We start from the raw sequence: 23362 nt of genomic DNA, 5'->3' as shown, positions 1-23362 counted from the left end.
AAGGTGCAAAAAGTGTCAGAGAACCTCCAAAAGCAGATGAGTGGAAGCATGTGACCAAAAGAAGCAAGAAGACCATGGAGAAATCACCAACCACACAACTGAAGAACCGATATCAAATCTTTGTAGAGGATGAAGATGGCACACCTAAGAATGAAGCAATACCAGCAAGCAAAAAAGAAAAGGGCACACAGCAACAAGTGACAGCAAACAGTACAGCCAAGAAGCAACGAAGAGTGGTGGTGGTGGGAGACTCACTACTGAGAGGCACAGAAGCAGCCATCTGCAGACCGGACATAACTGCAAGAGAAGTATGCTGCCTTCCAGGTGCGATGATCAAGGATGTGACCGATAGGATACCAAAGCTCTTCAGCTCCAAGGACGTCCACCCATTTCTTCTGATACATGTTGGCACCAATGACACGGCAAGGAAGGACCTACCGACAATCTGCAAGGACTTTGAAGAGTTGGGGAAGAAAGTAAAGGAACTGGATGCACAGGTAGTTTTTTCTTCTATCCTTCCAGTAGACGGGCATGGCACCAGGAGATGGAACAGGATCCTTGATGCAAACAACTGGCTAAGACGATGGTGCAGACAACAAGGATTTGGATTCCTGGACCACGGTGTGAATTACTGGTATGATGGACTCCTCGCCAGAGACGGACTACACCTCAACAAACCTGGGAAGCACACATTCGCCAGAAGACTCGCTACACTCATCAGGAGGGCGTTAAACTAGAAGAAGAGGGGACGGGAAGAAAAACATTAGACTCGAACAAAGACGACCCAGGAAAACATACTCAGAAGGGAGGTAAGAACATTTCTAAAACAATCCACAGTGAGGAGATTGGAACAAAACAAAATCCTCTAAACTGCATGCTCGCAAACGCCAGAAGCCTGACAAACAAGATGGAAGAACTAGAAGCAGAAATATCTACAGGTAACTTTGACATAGTGGGAATAACCGAGACTTGGTTAGATGAAAGCTATGACTGGGCAGTTAACTTACAGGGTTACAGTCTGTTTAGAAAGGATCGTAAAAATCGGAGAGGAGGAGGGGTTTGTCTCTATGTAAAGTCTTGTCTAAAGTCCACTTTAAGGGAGGATATTAGCGAAGGGAATGAGGATGTCGAGTCCATATGGGTTGAAATTCATGGAGGGAAAAATGGTAACAAAATTCTCATTGGGGTCTGTTACAAACCCCCAAATATAACAGAAACCATGGAAAGTCTACTTCTAAAGCAGATAGATGAAGCTGCAACCCATAATGAGGTCCTGGTTATGGGGGACTTTAACTACCCGGATATTAACTGGGAAACAGAAACCTGTGAAACCCATAAAGGCAACAGGTTTCTGCTAATAACCAAGAAAAATTATCTTTCACAATTGGTGCAGAATCCAACCAGAGGAGCAGCACTTTTAGACCTAATACTATCTAATAGACCTGACAGAATAACAAATCTTCAGGTGGTTGGGCATTTAGGAAATAGCGACCACAATATTGTGCAGTTTCACCTGTCTTTCACTAGGGGGACTTGTCAGGGAGTCACAAAAACATTGAACTTTAGGAAGGCAAAGTTTGACCAGCTTAGAGATGCCCTTAATCTGGTAGACTGGGACAATATCCTCAGAAATAAGAATACAGATAATAAATGGGAAATGTTTAAGAACATCCTAAATAGGCAGTGTAAGCGGTTTATACCTTGTGGGAATAAACGGACTAGAAATAGGAAAAACCCAATGTGGCTAAACAAAGAAGTAAGACAGGCAATTAACAGTAAAAAGAAAGCATTTGCACTACTAAAGCAAGATGGCACCATTGAAGCTCTAAAAAACTATAGGGAGAAAAATACTTTATCTAAAAAACTAATTAAAGCTGCCAAAAAGGAAACAGAGAAGCACATTGCTAAGGAGAGTAAAACTAATCCCAAACTGTTCTTCAACTATATCAATAGTAAAAGAATAAAAACTGAAAATGTAGGCCCCTTAAAAAATAGTGAGGAAAGAATGGTTGTAGATGACGAGGAAAAAGCTAACATATTAAACACCTTCTTCTCCACGGTATTCACGGTGGAAAATGAAATGCTAGGTGAAATCCCAAGAAACAATGGAAACCCTATATTAAGGGTCACCAATCTAACCCAAGAAGAGGTGCGAAACCGGCTAAATAAGATTAAAATAGATAAATCTCCGGGTCCGGATGGCATACACCCACGAGTACTAAGAGAACTAAGTAATGTAATAGATAAACCATTATTTCTTATTTTTAGTGACTCTATAGCGACAGGGTCTGTTCCGCAGGACTGGCGCATAGCAAATGTGGTGCCAATATTCAAAAAGGGCTCTAAAAGTGAACCTGGAAATTATAGGCCAGTAAGTCTAACCTCTATTGTTGGTAAAATATTTGAAGGGTTTCTGAGGGATGTTATTCTGGATTATCTCAATGAGAATAACTGTTTAACTCCATATCAGCATGGGTTTATGAGAAATCGCTCCTGTCAAACCAATCTAATCAGTTTTTATGAAGAGGTAAGCTATAGGCTGGACCACGGTGAGTCATTGGACGTGGTATATCTCGATTTTTCCAAAGCGTTTGATACCGTGCCGCACAAGAGGTTGGTACACAAAATGAGAATGCTTGGTCTGGGGGAAAATGTGTGTAAATGGGTTAGTAACTGGCTTAGTGATAGAAAGCAGAGGGTGGTTATAAATGGTATAGTCTCTAACTGGGTCGCTGTGACCAGTGGGGTACCGCAGGGGTCGGTATTGGGACCTGTTCTCTTCAACATATTCATTAATGATCTGGTAGAAGGTTTACACAGTAAAATATCGATATTTGCAGATGATACAAAACTATGTAAAGCAGTTAATACAAGAGAAGATAGTATTCTGCTACAGATGGATCTGGATAAGTTGGAAACTTGGGCTGAAAGGTGGCAGATGAGGTTTAACAATGATAAATGTAAGGTTATACACATGGGAAGAGGGAATCAATATCACCATTACACACTGAACGGGAAACCACTGGGTAAATCTGACAGGGAGAAGGACTTGGGGATCCTAGTTAATGATAAACTTACCTGGAGCAGCCAGTGCCAGGCAGCAGCTGCCAAGGCAAACAGGATCATGGGGTGCATTAAAAGAGGTCTGGATACACATGATGAGAGCATTATACTGCCTCTGTACAAATCCCTAGTTAGACCGCACATGGAGTACTGTGTCCAGTTTTGGGCACCGGTGCTCAGGAAGGATATAATGGAACTAGAGAGAGTACAAAGGAGGGCAACAAAATTAATAAAGGGGATGGGAGAACTACAATACCCAGATAGATTAGCGAAATTAGGATTATTTAGTCTAGAAAAAAGACGACTGAGGGGCGATCTAATAACCATGTATAAGTATATAAGGGGACAATACAAATATCTCGCTGAGGATCTGTTTATACCAAGGAAGGTGACGGGCACAAGGGGGCATTCTTTGCGTCTGGAGGAGAGAAGGTTTTTCCACCAACATAGAAGAGGATTCTTTACTGTTAGGGCAGTGAGAATCTGGAATTGCTTGCCTGAGGAGGTGGTGATGGCGAACTCAGTCGAGGGGTTCAAGAGAGGCCTGGATGTCTTCCTGGAGCAGAACAATATTGTATCATACAATTATTAGGTTCTGTAGAAGGACGTAGATCTGGGTATTTATTATGATGGAATATAGGCTGAACTGGATGGACAAATGTCTTTTTTCGGCCTTACTAACTATGTTACTATGTTACTATGTTACTATGTAATAAAAGATACTAAACTAATGTATACTATGACAAAGTTAGAAATTAACCAAGTACGTCCAGTGAGATATAATCTTTGAGGTGCGCCGGCTTTTTGCTAATTCTGCCAGCTCTGGTAATATAAGATGTGTCACTTTCTACATCTGGTACATCTGGTAGTTCTTCTGATATTGTCTGTCTCTGGCCAGAGTCCTCACCCTGATGGTCAGCTGTCACTGTTGTTGCCTGACTTGTACTTGCTGCCTCGTTGCCTTGGGTGTCTGGATACTGTTCACAAGGCCATGAATCATCTCTTTCTTGCGTTTTCCTCAAATATCTTCGATTCCTCCTTAGTCTTCTTCCGTCGTCTGTTAGAATTTCGTAAGACCGAGGTCCCAGTTTCTGGACAACCTTTGCCTTTTGCCAGTGTTTGTCAAATGTGGTGCTTGGCTGCAGCCGAATGTTGTCATTTCTCTCGAGCTCAGGCAGATCCTTTGCAGATTTATTGTAATAGAAAGCTTGCCTAGCTTGATTCTTCTGTAATTTAGCTTCGATGTTTCCCAGCAGCTTTGGCTCTAACAGATGACTCGCAGTTGGTACTAGTGTCTTTGTACGCCTACTCATGAGCCTCTGTGCCGGACTGCTGTCTAGGCCTTGGGTGGGTGTGTTTCTATGATCCAGTATAGACAGATATACATCAGCACCCGCCTGGTTTGCTTTCTGCATGAGTCTTTTGGCCATTTTTACTGCTGACTCTGCTTTCCCATTACTCTGAGGATATCTTGGAGAAGACGTCTGGTGTTCAAATTCCCATTTCTTACTGAAAGTTTTGAATTCTTCCGACGTAAACTGTGCCGCATTGTCAGAGAAAACGATATCTGGAATGCCATACCTGGCAAAATGGGCCTTGAGTTTTTTTAATCACTGTTCTCGCCCTTGTGTCCTGCACCAAATCAACCTCCCAGAAGTTAGAGAAATAGTCCACTGTAATCAGGTATTCTTTGTCATTCCATGTGAACAAGTCTGTTCCTATTTTTGACCAAGGCCTATGTGGAATTTCATGAGGTTGCAATGTCTCCTTTGGTTGCTTATCATTGCAGGATGCACATATTTCACATTGTGCTATGTAATTTTTTATGTGGTCATTCATTCCTGGCCAATAAACTGATTCTCGTGCACGACGTAGGCATCCTTCCATGCCTAAGTGAGAAGAGTGTAATGTCTTCAATATGCCTCTTCTGAGAACTTCAGGTATAACAGCCCTGTCTCCTTTAAAGATGATTCCTTGCTGCACTGACAATTCATCTCTTATGTGGAAGAATGGTGAGACTTCCCTCGGAGCATGCTGCTTGTATTTTGGCCAGCCCTGCAAGATGACCGTCTTTAAACTCTGGAGACTTTTATCCTTCTCTGTAAACGTCTGGATTTGCTTGACCTTTTCTTTTGACACTGCAAGGTAGTTACACATATTGATGGTTTCAATGTCTTCCTCCTCATCATTTGTGACAGGAAGGTAAGCTCTGCTTAGCGTATCTGCAATCAGTAAGTCTCTTCCTGGACAGTACCCGATGTCAACATCATATTTCTGAAGTCGCAACAGCATGCGCTGTAGTCTCTTTGGGGCATTTAGTAAAAATGGCTTCTTTGTAATGCTCTCCAATGGTTTGTGATCCGACTGCACTGTTACCCGTCGACCATAGGTGTACTGGTGAAACTTCTCCATCCCAAATACCACAGCCAGTAGTTCCTTCTCAATCTGCGCATATCCCTGCTCTGTTGTTGTAAGGGCTCTGCTTGCAAATGTAATTGGCTGTTTGTTCTGCATTAATGTGGCTCCAAGGCCTTTTTCCGAAGCATCACATTGTACCCACCACTTCTCGATCTGGATCGAAGTACTTTAGGGTTGCTGTATCTGCAATGGCATTCTTTACTGCTCGGAAAGCAGTCTCCTGGCTTTCTGTCCATTCCCAGCGCACATCTTTGTGGGTTAGCTGTCTCAGTGGCTCACACATGTCTGACAGATGTCTGCAAAATTTTGAGAGATAATTCACCATGCCCAAAAATCATTGTACTCCAGAAACATCAGTAGGGGTAGGCAAATCTTGTATTGCTCTCACCTTTTCAGGATCCACTTTGACCCCAGTTGAAGTCAGTCGATGACCAATATAGGCCACTTCTGTCATTTTCAATTTGAATTTGTCCAAATTCAGCTTTATGTTTTTTTCTCTGCATCTGTCCAAAAATTGTATCATCTTCTGATCGTGATCCTTGATTGCAGATTCCATATTTTCACCTTCTCCCACTACTAGGATATCATCCGCTATTGTCTTCACTCCAGTAAGTCCTTCCAAAGCCTGCATCAATTTCTGCTGGAATATCTCTGGAGCAGGTTTTAGTCCCATGGGCATTTTCAGCCATTTAAAGCGTCCAAATGGTGAAGAAAATGTTGTCAATAAACTTGAATCTTCAGTCAGGGCCACATGCCAGAATCCATTTTTTACATCACATACAGAAAATATTTTAGCCTTTGATAAATCTGGTAGAACATCATCTAATGTTGGCATTGGGTAATGATTTCGTTTCAGCGCCTTGTTGAATGGCTTAGGATCAATACATATTCTTAACTTGCCCGATGGTTTCTGCACTATGACCAAACTGCTGATCCAATCTGTGCTCTTATAGACTGGTGCTATCATGCCTCTTCTTTGTAGATCTTGCAGTTCTACTTTCAGCGGTTGCATTAAAGCTACAGGCACTCTTCTTGTAGGTAATCTGGTGGGCTGTACTGTGTTGTCAATTTCTAGCCTATATTTACCTTCAAAGCATCCATCACCTTCAAATACATCAGCATACTCTGCTTTTATTTTCTGCATGTCCAAGTTGTGCTCTGCATTTAGTTTTGGATTTTGTATATCCTGGGCAACTTCAACAGACATAATGTTCTGAGACTGTACTTTTATTAAGTCCATTGCCTGAACTGCTTTTACTCCCAGTAATGGTACATGGTTACTACCCCGTAACACGGTAAATTCAACTCTATAACTCTTTCTGTTACATGGGTTTCGTATTTTTAGCTTACATGTCCCCATTGGTTTCAGAACACTTTTGTTGTACATCACCAGTACCTTGTCAGTTGGCTCAATAGAAACCTGTTTGTTTAGCAGATCAAATTAAATTACATTGCAGCTTGCTCCACAATCCAGCTGAAATCTAATGGGCTTCTCATCCAACAGGAATGTTGCATAAAGCTGCTTGGCATCCTTCACTACTGACTGCCCGACTACATTGACTTTCTCTGTTGTAGACTGCATTTGTAGCCATGTAATGTCCTCTGCACTGTCAGTGTCTGGTGTCACAGTGTGAAGCTGTCTGTACTGTTTGCCTCTTCCTTGCCTGCAGACAGCAGAGGAATGATTCTTCTTGCCACATGACCTGCAGGTTTCCCCATATGCTGGACACTTGGTTTTGTCTCTCTCATGTCTTTTCCCACAATACTTGCAGTGGACAGTGTTTATAGGGTAGTCTGGTCCTGTCTTTCCTTTCATAGATACTGTATGTACCTTGTCATCATCATTCTCACTGGTGCCTGCCATCATCTTCAGGCTGTGCTTTGTGAGCTCAGGAGCCCTGCAGATTTGCATACATTTCTCTAAAGTCATGCCTTCCTCTCTCAATAATCTTTCTTTGAGATGACTGTCCTTTATGCCACACACCATTCTGTCCTTGATTAGACTGTCCCTGATCTCTCCAAAGCCACATGTTTCTGCAAGTCTCCTCAGCTCTGTCAGATATCTGTCCACATTTTCACCATCCTTCTGATGTCTTGTGAAAAACTTCTATCTTTCCACTGTCTCATTCTTCTTTGGGTCACAGTGTTTATCAAATGCCTGCACAATGTCTGCTAGGAGGAGGTTGTCTGTGTCTGGGAGCAAGGTGTGGGCTAATTCTCTGCCATTTTCCCCAATTAGGTAATAAAACAGCTTTACTTTCCGTTTGTCATCAGTGGGGCCCACAGTCAGATCCACATACAGTGTAAACTCTTCCTTCCAATGTCTCCAAGTCTGGGACAGATTACATGAAGTGACATCCAGTCTCTGAGGGGGCTTCAGACCAGTCTCCATTTTTTCTGTACTGTCAGGGAATCTGTACTTACAGTTGCAGTGATCTGTGCAGTTCCAGCCTCATATAAGCTCTAAGAATTTGCAGGTTCTATCCCACCGCTGCCACCATGTTCTGTTTGATGAATCCTGTCATAAATATAACATATTGCTACAGGGGCTCTTCCTCCAGCGTTCTTAACATCTGTATAAGAGTGCGGTTGAACTGTTCACAGGCTCTATTTCCCTGAGAGTGGTAAGGCGTTGTCCGAGATGTTGTGATCTGGTACAGATGGTGTAACTCTTCCATCACTTTCCCAAGAAAACAGGCATCTTGATCAGAGTGAATTTGCTTCGCGGGCAGCGGTACACCTAAATGAAATTCTTGCAAATGGCAAGAATAGATCTCAAGCAGCTTGGATTGTGGCCTCTCCACTCTTCCTCCAGACTCTGGGACCTTGATTTCCAAGGTCTAGTGTTAAGTACCCACAATTAATTATGGTTTTGGGAGCCATGTCATCTGCTAGTATAGGTCCACTGTGTTTTATCAAGACCAAAGTCATGTCAAGATGGGACGCTGCGGGTATTAATTCATTGGGAGACCTTATAGATGACTTTGGCTTAATTCCATTTAATGATATCCTGACTTCTCATCCATCCCTGAGGGAGGCCTTTAATAAATACCTTCAAGTTAGGCATTTGATTTACACTGGGCCTACTCCTTGGACTTTACCTTTAACTTTTTCCCTGAAAAGATCACTTTTCTCCTCTGGCAGGGAAAACTCGGGTTTATATACTTTTATAAGATGCTCAATAATCCCCCCCTTGGAGAGAACACTCCCATACATGATAAAGTGGGAAAAATAATTGAAATTCTTTACATCCCCTCAGAAGTGGCATGATGCTATTAAGGTACCGTCACACTAAGCGACGCTGCAGCAATACCGACAACGATGTCGATCGCTGCAGCGTCGCTGTTTGGTCGCTGGAGAGCTGTCACACAGACACCGGAATGTAAGTATGTAGTGTTTTTTTTTTTTACATTTACACTGGTAACCAGGGTAAACATCGGGTTACTAAGCGCAGCCCTGCACTTAGTAACCCGATGTTTACCCTGGTTACCAGCGAAGACATCGCTGGATCGGCGTCACACACGTATTATCCACTTGGGTTTGTTGCACCTCTGACTATACAAGGCAAGCTTCTGCTCAGGCACCTCTCAGTCTATTAAGGACTGGGAAGAACCACTGCCTGAAAACAGCTAAAATAGAGGTCCTGGAGGGAATCTACAAGTCAAAGGAAAGAGATCCATATATTCTCTGATGCCTCTACCGAAACTATTGAAGCTGTTGTCTATTTGAAGGATATAGACTAACAATGAAGCCCATGTCGGATTTCTACTTGGAAAGACTAAATTGGCTCCCTAACCTGAGCTCATACCCAGACTTGAACTTTATGGGGCTGTACTAGTCGTAGAGATCGTAAACTTCATACAGACCGAAGAAGTTATTCACGTGGATGACACAAGATTCCGCACAGACAGAAAAGTTGTTCTGGGCTACATATACAAACAGACAAAATGCTTATATAGTTACATAGTTATTAAGGTTGAAGGAAGACTATAAGTCCATCTAGTTCAACCCGTAGCCTAACCTAACATGCCCTAACATGTTGATCCAGAGGAAGGCAAAAAAAACCCATGTGGCAAAGAGTTGCACCTTGGGGAAAAAAATTCCTTCCCGACTCCACATACGGCAATCAGACTAGTTCCCTGGATCAACCCCCTATCAAGGAATCTAGTGTATATACCCTGTAACATTATACTTTTTATCAGAAAGGCATCCAGTCCCCTCTTAAATTTAAGTAATGAATCACTCATTACAACATCATACGGCAGAGAGTTCCATAGTCTCACTGCTCTTACAGTAAAGAATCCGCGTCTGTTATTATGCTTAAACCATTTTTCCTCCAGATGTAGAGGATGCCCCTTGTCCCTGTCTCAGGTCTATGATTAAAAAGATAATCAGAAAGGTCTTTGTACTGTCCCCTCATATATTTATACATTAAAATAAGATCACCCCTTAGTCTCAGGATATCGTCCCATTTAATTGCACCAAGATCATCTCTCATCCGTTGGAAATTTGCCCTCCTGAAGTTTAGTGTCCGTGTAACCCCTCTACTATACATCTTATTAAAGGATACATGAAAACTTATTATTTTGTGATCACTATTCCCCAAGTGACCCCCAACCCTCATAATTGCTATGCGGTCTGGCCTGTTGGTTAATATTAGGTCTAGCAGTGCCCCCCTTCTTGTTGGGTCCTGAACCAGTTGTGAAAGGTAATTGTCTCTCATAGTTGTCAGACACCGATCACCTTTGCTGGAACTGCAGGTTTCTGTTCCCCAATCTATTTCAGGGTAGTTGAAGTCCCCCATAATAATGACTTCTCCTTGAGTCGCAGCTTCATCTATTTGCTTTATGAGGATATTCTCCATTGCTTCCATTATTTTTTTTTTTTTAATTCGTTTATTAACCATAATGTTGAAAGAACAACAACATAATACACAAATTTATACTCCTTAGTATTACATTCAATATTGAGTACGTACAATGTATACATAACTGAATATCATAGTGTGTGTCCAACATATCTTTTACTCCATTGAAACCGTACATATCTGACGTGGAGTCATGAAAAATTTACAGTTATTAAATCTTAACTATAACTGTATCCTACTAACTACCTTTCTGCCGCCTAACAATAAACCTACGTCCCTTTCTGCATGATACCTAAAGAGAATTGACACTTTACACTAGCATGAATAACCATGAGTTATAAAGTCAGGCGGGAGGAGTTCCAGCCGCTCCAGATCTTCTCAAATTTACCCGGGCATCCTCTATTCTGGTACAGTGTGCGTTCGTATGGAATAATCGAATTTACTAACTCAATCCAGGCTCTGAGGGAGGGACACAAACCCCCCATCCACCGCATCGCCACCACCTTCCTTGCCATGAAAAGTGACTTTCGTAAAAAAATTGCAACGTGATGACCCCAAGTCTCCTCATCCCATACCCCAAATAAACAATTTAGTGGTTCAAGAGGAACAGGGGCCAATACTATGGAAGAGAGTAATGAGGTCACCTCTTTCCAATATTGAAGAATGATTGGACAGCTCCACATCATATGAATAAAGTCCGCGTCTGACAGGTGACAGCGTAGACATTCCGCAGAGTGAAGTCGACCCATTTTGAAAAGCCGCACGGGAGTTAGATATGATTGGTATATTATATATAATTGTGTCATTCTGTTATTAACCGACGGGGATACCTTCATCGGGGACTCTAAAATTTCCTCCCATTCTTCTTCCTGTGTGTCAGGGATGAGTCTCTCCCATTTCTCCCTGATGAGTCTTATAACTGATTCCGCACCCACTGACAGCATGTAGGTATATAAAGAAGAAATGAGGCCCTGGGGTCCCTGGGATTTGAGGATTCCTATTAGAGGCAAAGACGAGATTGTGCGGCCCGTAACCACCCCCCTCATATATGACTGGAAAGCTGACCTTAATTGTAAAAAACGAAAAAATTGGGATCTCGGAATATCATGTTTAGTCTGCAGCTGTTCAAAGGACACAAAGGTCCCTCGGTCATGCAGATCCCCCACCGAGGTAACACCATGCATCACCCAGAAGGCGGTGGACGGGTGATTCAACAGCGTTGGAAAATAGCCATTTTCCCAAAGGGGCATTTCAGCTATAATATCTGTATATCCAACAATTTTTTTAATTTGTCTCCAGAGTAATCTTGCCAGTCGAAGCATGGGTAGCGGATGAGGGGTGATCATTCTCTCCGATTCTAGAAAACCCAATGGACACTCCACCCGAGCAGAATGAAGCAAATGATGTTCAGAGTTAGGAAGATAACCACCAGGCATCCACGTGACCAATGCCTTAGCCTGCCCAGCCAAATAATATAGAAAAAAGTCCGGTAACGCCGCTCCACCCCCCTGCTTAGGTCTCTGTAAAACAGAAAGTTTAAGTTTGGGCCTAGATTTTCCCCATATAAAGGAAGTTATTAGGGAGTTTAAATTAGTAAAGAGGGACTTAGGTACTGGTACTGCACTATGTTGAAAACAATAATTAAATTTAGGAAGCAGAATCATTTTGATTAGGTTGATACGGCCCGCAACAGACAGTGGGAGTTTGCTCCATGATGCAAATTTGGATTTGACTAGTTCTAGCAAAGGATAAATATTAAGTTGTAAATCGGAATTGCTACTTTGGGACATATAAATACCCAAATACTTAAAATTGGATACGACCGGTAGTGAGGACAGAGTTTCAAGATTTAGCATGGGGGTATGAGAGAGAGGCAGTAGAGTAGATTTGTCCCAGTTTATATACAGGCCAGAGTATTTACTAAAGACGTCTATGATAGCAGTTACTTTGGGCAGTGTTTCCTTTGCCTTATCCATGAATATTACCATATCATCGGCATATAGGCCGATGGTATCCACCCGACCCGCTATATCTATGCCTCTGATATCCGGGGAGGATCTCATACGTATTGCCAATGCCTCTATTGCGAGAGCAAAGAGAGCCGGTGAGAGGGGGCACCCCTGACGAGTTCCCCTAAACAATGAGAGAGACTTAGAGATGGAATTATTTATGATTATGCGCGCCTTAGGTTTCATATATAATACACTGATCCACCTTAGAAATTTATCTCCAAAGCCATATCTCTGTAGGCATGCTGACAGGAAGGGCCATTCAAGAGAATCAAAGGCCTTGGCCGCATCCAAGGATGCTATTGCCCAATTGTTATCTGACACCAAAGAACTATATTGAATTATGGATTGAACTCGCCTAATGTTAATAGAAGTATTTTTGCCAGGCATAAAGCCAGTTTGATCTGGATGGATAAGGTCTAATATGATGGAATTCAGTCTAATGGCCAAAATTTTAGTGAAAATTTTATAATCTACATTAACTAACGATATGGGCCGATAGGAGCCACATTCCAGAAGGTCCTTCCCCTCTTTTTTAAGTATAACAATATTTGCCTCATAAAAGGTATCAGGTATGCATCCTCCCTCCCATATGCCCTGGAACACCTTCAGTAGGAGTGGTGCTAGTATACCCCGGTATCTCTTATACAACTCAACAGGAAATCCGTCCGGCCCAGGAGCCTTCCCAGAGGACATGTCCATTATGGCATATTCTACCTCTTCCAAAGTAAATGCAGCATCCATAAGTTCTCGCTGAGTGGGGTTCAGTGTGGGGAATATTATATCTGATAAATAATCTAGACATTGTGAAACGCCGAGGCCACTTTTGGAACTATATAATGATTCATAGTAGTCATAAAAACATTGAAGTATTTCTTCGGTCGTGGACACTAATGAGCCGTCTGGCGCACGAATCTGTAATACTGTATTAGATGTATTATGTTGACGTACCAGATAGGCTAGGAATTTACCGGTTTGATTTCCCAATTCAAAGTATGACTGACGTGTGAAGAACAGCTTCCGTTTAGATTTGGTGTCCATGTGCTGAGTGTATAATCTCTGTGAGGTCAACCATTCAATTCTATTGCCATTGGTTTGGCTAGCTATATATGCGGCCTCCGCATCTTTCAGTCTCTGTTCCACCCCGTCATCCTCCCTCAAGGTCACCCTTTTTATGTATGTAATCGTGGAGGACAAACATCCCCTCAAGTATGCTTTGAGGGTGTCCCAGAATAAATTGGTGTTCTGGGGCTCTAAATGAGACGATATGAAACAATTTAACTGATCTTCTGTTCTGTCGTTATTATCCATTAGTTTAAGCCAAAAGGGGTTCAGCTTCCAGACCATGCCACTCCTTGATTGTCCAAATTTGAGTTTAAGTATAATCGGGCTATGGTCCGATATCCCCCTATTACCGTGTTCCACGCTATCCACCCACGTTACCAGCCCACTAGAACCAAATATGTAATCTATGCGGGATAGAGATTGTCTAGTAGATGAGTGACAGGTATATCCCCGCACTCCAGGGTGACGCATCCGCCACAGGTCAAGCCATCCACTGCCCTCTATAACTGATGCCAACTGGGTCGGGGCCGAAGAGGGGGGCTCCCCAGAGCTCCCGTCGTCCAGTCTCAATTTATCAAGGCTATTATCCATGACTAAGTTAAAGTCTCCCATACAAATGACTTGTGCGTCCGGATAATTTAGAGCAAAGCTCATTGCCATCCGGAGAATTGACATACTAGCAGGGGGAGGATTATAAACACATAAAATCACATATTCGCTAGAATTAATTAATGCATGCACAAATACAAATCGGCCATCAGGGTCCCTTCGAGCCTCCTTAGCTTCCCATCTAACATCTCTATGTATTAACAATGAAACTCCTCTCGAGTAGCTGGTGTGGAAAGCATGTATGTACCATTGTACCCACGGTTTCTGTATATATCGGGCCGTATCCCTGGTCAGATGAGTCTCCACCAGGGCTATTATGTGAGGGTGGTAGTGCCTGATCTGCGAGAAAACCTTAATTTTCTTTCGGGGGGATTTGATGCCTCGTATATTCCACGTCATGCATACTATTTCAGACCCCATGTCTATTTATCCAAATATGATACATGCTATTACTCAGGCAAAGGTCAAAGGTGGTACATAGGAAGCAAGAGCATTGTCGGCGGCAGTTTCTACTTAAATAACAGAGAAAATCAGTAAAAGAAGAAAAATTGAACAAAAACCAAACAGTATAGGAGCAACGTCCTGTGCTCCCATTGTTAAAGAAATAAGGGGATACCCCTGCTGGATTCAGCGTCCGGTATAGTTGGTAATCTGGACTTCTCCAGAGAGAGCTCCTTATTTAGTAATCCAAAGAATTCTACTTGACTAGACATATTCAGGATTCCTTTACTCAAGACTCCCCGTGAGATCGTAGCCATTCGGTCACCTCCGCCGGATCCGTGAAAAACATCGAAGAACCCTTGTAGACAACACGGAGCCGGGCCGGGAAGACCATTGAATAGATGATATTTTTGTCTCTGAGTTGCCTCTTGATCTCCATAAATCTGGCCCTTTGTTTTTGAAGTTCCACGGAGAAATCCGGGAAGATCGAGATTACAGCATTATCGAATTTAATAGGGCTTTTCTGCCGTGCCAATCGTAAAATAGTATCTCTATCCTTGCAATTGAGGATCCGTGCCAGAAAAGGTCTAGGAGGGGTCCCGGGAGGAAGAGGTTTTGTGGGTGCTCGATGGGCTCTCTCCACAGCAAATGTCGATGAAAATTCATCTCCCAGAGAAGATTTGAGCCACCCCTCCAGGAATGCCTCAGGTTGTTGACCCTCTGAGCGCTCCGGCAGACCAATGATACGGATATTATTCCGGCGTAGCCTGTTTTCTAGGTCATCTGCCTTTTGTTTTCAGGCATTTATAGAGCCGGCTACTTTTGTCAACTTGGCCTCCATGGGTGTAATGGTATCTTCCACATGTGATACCCTCTCCTCTACTTCTGTAATGCGTCCCTTCATAGTCTGCATGTCTTGACGGAGACGTCCCACCTCAGTGTGTACATCCTCTATCTTCTCGGTGAGAGATGTTCTGGTTAGGGAAATAGCTTGCATTAACTGGTCCGACGCTTGTTTAAGCGTCAGTTCCTCCTGTTCACTTCCTTCAGTACCATCAGAGGGACGATTTTTGCGTTGCACTTGAGAGGGGTTATTTCTGAGATTACGTGTGTTATCAGAGGGATCAATTCTGGCAAATTCCTTCAGCTTGTCAGCTGTCCCTGAGCCCTTAGTGCGCTGCATGATTAGCAAGGTCAGAGTCACAATATATATATATAAGCCCAGCAAAGTTACCACAGGATGGTGGTTGCAGTAAACTGAAGTTTAAGTTATAAATGGGACAATCTCAAAGTTCCACTGGGGTGCCGTGCACCAGGTAAGGTTCACCGTGCCTGCAGTGTCAGCAGCCAAAAGAGGGATCCAAAGCCCTCAGGAGTAATGGCACCGAGAAGTGGGGTGTCTTAGATATGGAGGGCGCAGGGCCCAATTTTCCAGGGCACACACCGCGCGTCCTCCCAATGTGTCCAGGATATGTGCTCACTCCCCCACTCCTATAGTGCTGCAGAGATATTAAGATGGCGCCGCGTCCTCAACTGCCGAAGCGCGCGCTCTGAGGGTGACAGCTGCCCCACACAGGCACCACTTTCTCCCCAGTCTCTCACTCACCCGGTGCACCGCAAACCCCCTGCGCTCACCGCTGGTGTCGGCAATCGCCCGGGGATCAGAGCACGGTCCTGTCCTGACTCAGAGTGGCACCGCGCTTCTTCCTGCAAAGCGCGCGCTCTGCCCAAGATGGCCGCTTCCCAGCCGCGGGTCCCGAGATCCTCAATCTCCGCAGCTCCCCGGCCACATCGATCTCCCGGCAGGGTCCCGGAAAGTCACCTGGAGTCTAGGGGGTCCGGCGGTGGTGAATATATCACCGTCTGCAAGGGTCTTGATGCAGGATATTCAGAAGGATTTGGGAGCTCTCTCACAGTGCGTCCTCTCTCCTTCACTACATAGCCACGCCCCCGCTTCCATTATTTTTGGAGATTTATAACAAACCCCTATCAATAATTTATTATTTTTCCCCCTCCCCTTATCTCCACCCACAGGGATTCTACATTTTCACTAAATTCACCTATATTATCACGCCGGATGGGTTTTAAGGACGATTTTACATATAGACACACCCCTCCCCCTCGCTTATCTGTACGGTCATTTCTGAACAGACTATAACCCTGCAAGTTAACAGCTCAGTCATGGCTCTCATCCAGCCACGTTTCAGATATCCCCTGTTATGGTCTGGTGATTATGGAGCGACATGAGACTATCTCTGAGCAGGTGGAATCTATACTGACCGCAGACCCTAAGCTCAACACACAACTAGAAGCAGCCGTGGATTGCTCCTAACGCTCCCTATGCAACTCGTCACAGCCTAAGAGCTAACTACCCTGTTGTGAATTCTGTTGTTGGGCTCCCTCCTGTGGTCATGAATGGTACTTCGGCTGGTTCTGTCCATGAACTTCCTCTGGTGGGTGTTTCTGAGTTTCACAGGTGACGAGGTTAATTCGTTAGCTGCTGCTCTATTTAACTCCACTTAGATCTTTGCTCCATGCCACCTGGCAATGTTCCAGTATTGGTCTGTTCACTCCTGGATCGTTCTTGTGACCTGTCTTCCTATCAGAAGCTAAGTTCCAGCTTGTATTTCTTTGGTTTGCCATTTTTCTGTCCAGCTTGCTATTTAATTTGTTGTCTTGCTTGCTGGAAGCTCTGGGACGCAGAGGGAGCGCCTCCGCACCAGGAGTCGGTGCGGAGGGTCTTTTTGCGCCCTCTGCGTGGTCTTTTTGTAGGTTTTTGTGCTGACCGCAAAGTAACCTTTCCTATCCTCGGTCTGTTCAGTAAGTCGGGCCTCACTTTGCTAAATCTATTTCATCTCTGTGTTTGTATTTTCATCTTTACTCACAGTCATTATATGTGGGGGGCTGCCTTTTCCTTTGGGGAATTTCTCTGAGGCAAGGTAGGCTTTATTTTTCTATCTTCAGGGCTAGCTAGTTCCTTAGGCTGTGCCGAGTTGCATAGGGAGCGTTAGGAGCAATCCACGGCTATTTTTAGTGTGTTTGATAGGTTTAGGGATTGCGGTCAGCAGAGTTCCCACGTCCCAGAGCTCGTCCTTATTATCAGTAACTATCAGGTCATTCCGTGTGCTCTTAACCACCAGGTCCATTATTGTCCTGACCACCAGGTCATAACAGTACAGGTGGCCCAAAGTACTAAATGCATCTCAATAGAGGGATAAGAGAAGTTCTGAGACCATTTTTTTTCTTTGCAGTGTGTTTTGTCTCTATTTTCACCTTTACCTCTGGGTGGTTCAGGACACTGGTGTAAACATGGACATTCAAGGTCTGTCCTCTTGGATGGATAATCTCACTACAAGGATACAAAACATTCAAGATTTTGTGGTTCAGAATCCGATGTCAGAGCCTAGGATTCCAATTCCTGATTTGTTTTTTGGTGATAGATCTAAGTTCTTGAATTTCAAAAATAATTGTAAATTGTTTCTTGCCTTGAAACCTCGCTCCTCAGGTGACCCTGTTCAACAAGTAAAGATCATTATTTCTTTGTTACGTGGTGACCCTCAAGACTGGGCATTTTCCCTTGCGCCAGGAGATCCAGCATTGCGTGATGTTGATGCGTTTTTCCTGGCGCTTGGATTGCTTTATGACGAACCTAATTCAGTGGATCAGGCAGAGAAAACCTTGCTGGCTCTGTGTCAGGGTCAGGATGAAGCGGAGATATATTGTCAGAAGTTTAGAAAGTGGTCTGTGCTCACTCAGTGGAATGAATGTGCCCTGGCAGCAATCTTCAGAAAGGGTCTCTCTGAAGCCCTTAAGGATGTCATGGTGGGGTTTCCCATGCCTGCTGGTCTGAATGAGTCTATGTCCTTGGCCATTCAGATCGATCGACGCTTGCGTGAGCGTAAAGCTGTGCACCATTTGGCGGTACTATCTGAGCATGGGCCTGACCCTATGCAATGTGAGAGGACTTTGACCAGAGCTGAACGGCAAGAACACAGACGTCAGAATGGGCTATGTTTTTACTGTGGTGATTCCACTCATGCTATCTCCGATTGTCCTAAGCGCACTAAGCGGTTCGCTAGGTCTGCCACCATTGGTACGGTACAGTCTAAATTTCTATTGTCTGTTACTCTGATTTGCTCTTTGTCATCCTATTCTGTTATGGCATTTGTGGATTCAGGCGCTGCCCTGAATTTGATGGACTTGGAGTATGCTAGGCGCTGTGGTTTTTTTCTTGGAGCCCTTGCAGTATCCTATTCCATTGAGAGGAATTGATGCTACGCCTATGGCCAAGAATAAGCCTCAGTATTGGACCTAATTGACCATGTTCATGGCTCCTGCACATCAGGAGGATATCCGCTTTCTGGTGTTGCATAATCTGCATGATGTGGTCGTTTTGGGGTTGCCATGGCTACAGGTTCATAATCCAGTATTGGACTGGAAATCTATGTCTGTGTCCAGCTGGGGTTGCCAGGGGGTACATGGTGATGTTCCATTTATGTCTATTTCGTCTTCCACTCCTTCTGAAGTTCCAGAGTTTTTGTCGGATTATCGGGATGTATTTGATGAGCCCAAAGCCAGTGCCCTACCTCCTTATAGGGATTGCGATTGTGCAATTAATTTGATTCCTGGTAGTAAGTTTCCTAAGGGCCGATTGTTCAATTTATCTGTGCCAGAACATGCCGCTATGCGGAGTTATATAAAGGAATCCTTGAAGAAAGGCCATATTTGCCTGTCGTCATCACCGTTAGGAGCAGGGTTCTTTTTTTGTGGCCAAGAAGAATCATGGGGTGCATTAAAAGAGGTCTGGATACACATGATGAGAGCATTATACTGCCTCTGTACAAATCCCTAGTTAGACCGCACATGGAGTACTGTGTCCAGTTTTGGGCACCGGTGCTCAGGAAGGATATAATGGAACTAGAGAGAGTACAAAGGAGGGCAACAAAATTAATAAAGGGGATGGGAGAACTACAATACCCAGATAGATTAGCGAAATTAGGATTATTTAGTCTAGAAAAAAAGACGACTGGGGGGCGATCTAATAACCATGTATAAGTATATAAGGGGACAATACAAATATCTCGCTGAGGATCTGTTTATACCAAGGAAGGTGACGGGCACAAGGGGGCATTCTTTGCGTCTGGAGGAGAGAAGGTTTTTCCACCAACATAGAAGAGGATTCTTTACTGTTAGGGCAGTGAGAATCTGGAATTGCTTGCCTGAGGAGGTGGTGATGGCGAACTCAGTCGAGGGGTTCAAGAGAGGCCTGGATGTCTTCCTGGAGCAGAACAATATTGTATCATACAATTATTAGGTTCTGTAGAAGGACGTAGATCTGGGTATTTATTATGATGGAATATAGGCTGAACTGGATGGACAAATGTCTTTTTTCGGCCTTACTAACTATGTTACTATGTTACTATGATGGTTCTTTGAGACCTTGTATTGATTACCGCCTTCTTAATAAAATTACAGTCAAATTTCAGTATCCTTTGCCGTTGCTGTCTGATTTGTTTGCTCGTATTAAAGGGGCTAGTTGGTTCACCAAGATAGATCTTCGAGGGGCGTATAATCTTGTGCGTATTAAACAAGGCGATGAATGGAAAACAGCATTTAATATGCCCGAGGGCCATTTTGAGTACCTGGTTATGCCATTCGGGCTTTCCAATGCTCCATCGGTATTTCAGTCCTTTATGCATGACATCCTCCGAGAGTACCTGGATAAATTCCTGATTGTGTATTTGGATGATATTTTGGTCTTTTCGGATGATTGGGAGTCTCATGTGAAGCAGGTCAGAATGGTGTTCCAGGTCCTTCGTGCAAATTCCTTGTTTGTGAAGGGGTCAAAGTGTCTCTTTGGAGTTCAGAAGGTTTCATTTTTGGGGTTCCTTTTTTCCCCTTCTACTATCGAGATGGACCCTGTTAAAGTCCAGGCCATTTACGGTTGGACTCAGCCGACATCTGTGAAGAGCCTGCAAAAGTTCCTGGGCTTTGCTAATTTTTATCGGCGCTTCATCACTAATTTTTCTACTGTTGCTAAACCGTTGACTGATTTGACCAAGAAGGGTGCTGATGTGGTCAATTGGTCTTCTGCGGCTGTAGAGGCTTTTCAGGAGTTGAAGCGTCATTTTTCTTCTGCCCCTGTGTTGTGCCAGCCAGATGTTACGCTTCCGTTTCAGGTTGAGGTTGATGCTTCTGAGATTGGAGCAGGGGCTGTTTTGTCGCAAAGAAGTTCTGAGGGCTCGGTGATGAAGCCATGTGCTTTCTTTTCTAGAAAGTTTTCGCCTGCTGAGCGTAACTATGATGTTGGTAATCGTGAATTGTTGGCCATGAAGTGGGCATTCGAGGAGTGGCGTCATTGGCTGGAAGGAGCCAAGCATCGCGTGGTGGTCTTGACAGATCACAAGAATTTGACTTATCTTGAGTCTGCCAAACGGTTGAATCCGAGACAGGCTCGATGGTCATTATTTTTCTCCCGTTTTGATTTTGTGGTTTCGTACCTTCCGGGCTCTAAGAATGTGAAGGCTGATGCCCTGTCAAGGAGTTTTGTGCCTGACTCTCCGGGTGTTCCTGAGCCGGCGGGTATTCTCAAAGAGGGGGTAATTTTGTCTGCCATCTCCCCTGATTTGCGGCGGGTGCTGCAAAAATTTCAGGCTGATAGATCTGACCGTTGCCCAGCGGAGAAACTGTTTGTCCCTGATAGATGGACTAGTAGAGTTATCTCTGAGATTCATTGTTCAGTGTTGGCTGGGCATCCTGAAATCTTTGGTACCAGAGATTTGGTGGCTAGATCCTTCTGGTGGCCGTCTTTGTCGCCGGCGCTGTGTGGGTCCCCGACTTAGTGTTGGGGATTTGGTTTGGTTGTCGTCTCGTTATGTTCCTATGAAGGTTTCCTCTCCTAAGTTTAAGCCTCGTTTCATTGGTCCATATAAGATTTCTGAGGTTATCAATCCTGTGTCATTTCGTTTGGCCCTTCCTGCTTCTTTTGCTATCCATAATGTGTTCCATAGGTCGTTATTGCGGAGATACGTGGCGCCTGTGGTCCCATCCGTTGATCCTCCTGCCCCGGTGTTGGTTGAGGGGGAGTTGGAGTATGTGGTGGAGAAGATTTTGGATTCTCGTGTTTCGAGACGGAGACTCCAGTACCTGGTCAAGTGGAAGGGTTATGGTCAGGAAGATGATTCCTGGGTTTTTGCCTCTGATGTTCATGCTGCCGATCTGGTTCGTGCCTTTCATTTGGCTCATCCTGGTCGGCCTGGGGGCTCTGGTGAGGGTTCGGTGACCCCTCCTCAAGGGGGGGGGGTACTGTTGTGAATTCTGTTGTCGGGCTCCCTCCTGTGGTCATGAATGGTACTTCGGCTGGTTCTGTCCATGGACTTCCTCTGGTGGGTGTTTCTGAGTTTCACAGGTGACGAGGTTAATTCGTTAGCTGCTGCTCTATTTAACTCCACTTAGATCTTTGCTCCATGCCACCTGGCAATGTTCCAGTATTGGTCTAGTTCACTCCTGGATCGTTCTTGTGACCTGTCTTCCCATCAGAAGCTAAGTTCCAGCTTGTATTTCTTTGGTTTGCTATTTTTCTGTCCAGCTTGCTATTTAATTTGTTGTCTTGCTTGCTGAAAGCTCTGGGACGCAGAGGGAGCGCCTCTGCACCGTGAGTCGGTGCGGAGGGTCTTTTTGCGCCCTCTGCATGGTCTTTTTGTAGGTTTTTGTGCTGACCGCAAAGTAACCTTTCCTATCCTCGGTCTGTTCAGTAAGTCGGGCCTCACTTTGCTAAATCTATTTCATCTCTGTGTTTGTATTTTCATCTTTACTCACAGTCATTATATGTGGGGGGCTGCCTTTTCCTTTGGGGAATTTCTCTGAGGCAAGGTAGGCTTTATTTTTCTATCTTCAGGGCTAGCTAGTTCCTTAGGCTGTGCCGAGTTGCATAGGGAGCGTTAGGAGCAATCCACGGCTATTTCTAGTGTGTTTGATAGGTTTAGGGATTGCGGTCAGCAGAGTTCCCACGTCCCAGAGCTCGTCCTTATTATCAGTAACTATCAGGTCATTCCGTGTGCTCTTAACCACCAGGTCCATTATTGTCCTGACCACCAGGTCATAACACTACCCCTAAAGATAGAAGCAGGAAAACTATCTTGCCTCAGAGAAAATCCCCAAAGGAAAGACAGCCCCCCACATGTAATGACTGTGAGAGGAGAAGGAAATTACATACGTAGTATGAAACAAGATTGAGCACAGGAGGCCACCTCTAGCTAGAAAGGAAAGTACAGAAAAGAGCTCTGTGCGGTCAGTAGAAAACAACTAGAAAAAGTCCACCGCAGAGAAATGCAAAAATCTCCACACCTAACTAAAGGTGTGGAGGGCAAACTCTGCTGCCCAGAGCTTCCAGTTTAGCTAAATAGATCCATACTGATAAACTGGACAAATGAGCAAAACAAGACAGTACAAAACAACAAGTCCACAATAAGTGAACTGCAAAGGACATGGAAGGACTTAGCTTAGAAGAACTTGGTCAGAGTGGCAGGAAAATCCAAAGAGCAAAGACTCCAGGCAGAGACAATTGACAACTGGCATTGAATGAGGGCTAAGGCCAGACTTATATAGCCGAGCCCAAAAGACAATCAAAGGAAACAGCTGAAAAGCTAAATCCAAGAAGCAGCAATACCACTAAAGACCACAGGAGAAGCCCAAGAGCAGAACTCACAAAAATACTACTTACAACCAAGAACGGAATTCACAACAGTACCCCCCCCCTTGAGGAGGGGTCACCGAACCCTCACCAGAGCCCCCAGGCCGATCAGGACGAGCCAAATGAAAAGCACGAACCAACTCGGCGGCATGAACATCGGAGGCAACAACCCAAGAACTATCCTCCTGGCCATAACCC

Source organism: Ranitomeya imitator, chromosome 1 (assembly GCF_032444005.1).
Source record: "Ranitomeya imitator isolate aRanImi1 chromosome 1, aRanImi1.pri, whole genome shotgun sequence".
Lineage (NCBI taxonomy): Eukaryota > Metazoa > Chordata > Amphibia > Anura > Dendrobatidae > Ranitomeya > Ranitomeya imitator.
This window is presented reverse-complemented; position numbering follows the sequence as displayed.